Here is a 1,803-nt window from a genome sequence, read left to right on the forward strand (position 1 = left end):
ACAAGTTAGGACAGAAGAATTTATATAATCAAGGAGAAGTTAGTGGGAAGAGACACTTGAACTTCACTGTCACCTAAGCTGGTACACAGGAAATATGGACCCAAAAACAAAAAGTTCAGTAAAAAATACATTACGTTCATTGGATAGAGAGGAGGAAAGAGGGAGAAGGGGGAATTAGAAGAAGGATAAAGTAAAGGAAAGAATTATGCCAGGTTAAGCAAACTCTAAGAATGTACAAAAAGAGTTGTAGCTTTTTTGAGGTCTAAAAGAACATTAATATTAGGGCATATTCAACAATTAGTGAGCAACTGAACAAATTGCCAGATATTAAGGGGAAGGAGTACTACTGTCCAATAAGAAATGATGAAAAGAACGTTTCAAGGTAAGCTTGGGTAGACTTTTATGAACTGATGTATAGTGAAGTAAATAAAACCAGGGGAACAATTAATACAATGAAAATATGTTAAAAAAAAAAAAAAACCAACATTGAAAGAAGTAGGGACTCTGATCGACATTATGATCAATCATAATTCCAGAGAATTCATGAATAAAAAGCTACCCCCCTCCTGATGGAAATGTGAATGACTCAAAGTGTAGAAAAGTGGATATTTTTAAGCAGCCAAAATTATAATTTGTTTTCCTTGATTATAGATGTTTTATCAGGGGTTTTGTTTTTCTTTCATTCTCAGTTGAGATTAGTAAATGTATGATTGGAAAGGAAAGAAAATGTTTTTTTCCTTAAAATATATAAATTAAAATATTAAAATATATAAATTTATATATATATTATTAAATATATAATTAAATATAAATTATTAAAATATATAAATTAAAAATAAGTAGAATAGAGCACACATTTTTCTGCATTTCCTGAAGGGCAGAAGTAAGATAAAAATATGAATTATAGTGAAACATGTTTATCGAAATAAAAGGGGGGTATGATTCTTAAAAAATGGCAATTATACATGACTGAAAAGGGCTGCCTCAGGACAGAGTGATTTTCCAGAACTCAAGGCTCTTATGCACAGAATGAATAATCTTTCCAAAAAAATGTTACAAAGAAAATTTTCCTTTAGGCATACCTTTGGAGAGATTCATTCCAATTTAATTTTTTATAAGCAAAAGTTGTAGGATAGAGTGTGATAAGGCAGAAAAGAAAAAGGGTTTGAAGTCACAGAGGACCTGTGTTCACGTGCTAGTTCTGCCACATTTCCTGTGTCACTTTGTGCAAATCACTCCATCTGCCTGGGTCTCAGTTTTCTCATTTGTAAAATGAAGTGAGTAGACTCAATGACTTCCAAAAGCACTCTTAGCTCTGAATACAAGATTCTATGAAACTCCTCACACTAAAGAATTGTGAATTTTTGTTATGATTTTACAAATTGTTTTAATTACAACTTGAGTAATAATTCATTATAGAGTCTAACACAAGAATCTTTTAGGACCCATGAGACCAGAATCTGGGCAGATGGAACATGACCTTCTAGAGACATATGTTTCTAATTGTAAGAGAGGGTACTGAATCCAAAAATAAGGAACCAGTCCAAACACCTTACCTAAATTCAGTGTAATTAATTCAACCAATATTAACTGAGGCCTTGCTAAATGGCAGTCAGGCAAAGTGTGAGGTAGTAGGGATACAATAACACAAACAAGATAAAACTCTGCCCTGGAGAAGTATATGTGGAGGAAGAAATATTTCAACTGGAGGGGTTTCTCTGACTTAACTGTATTCTAATGCTCCCTCAGGCCCTGCCTGCCTGCTACGAGTGTGCCTGGCTTAGCAAGCTTCAGACAGACAGC

The sequence above is a fragment of the Petaurus breviceps genome, unplaced genomic scaffold (genome assembly GCF_028583685.1).
Source record: "Petaurus breviceps papuanus isolate PSGF00001 unplaced genomic scaffold, PetGlider_PUasm1.0 90444, whole genome shotgun sequence".
Lineage (NCBI taxonomy): Eukaryota > Metazoa > Chordata > Mammalia > Diprotodontia > Petauridae > Petaurus > Petaurus breviceps.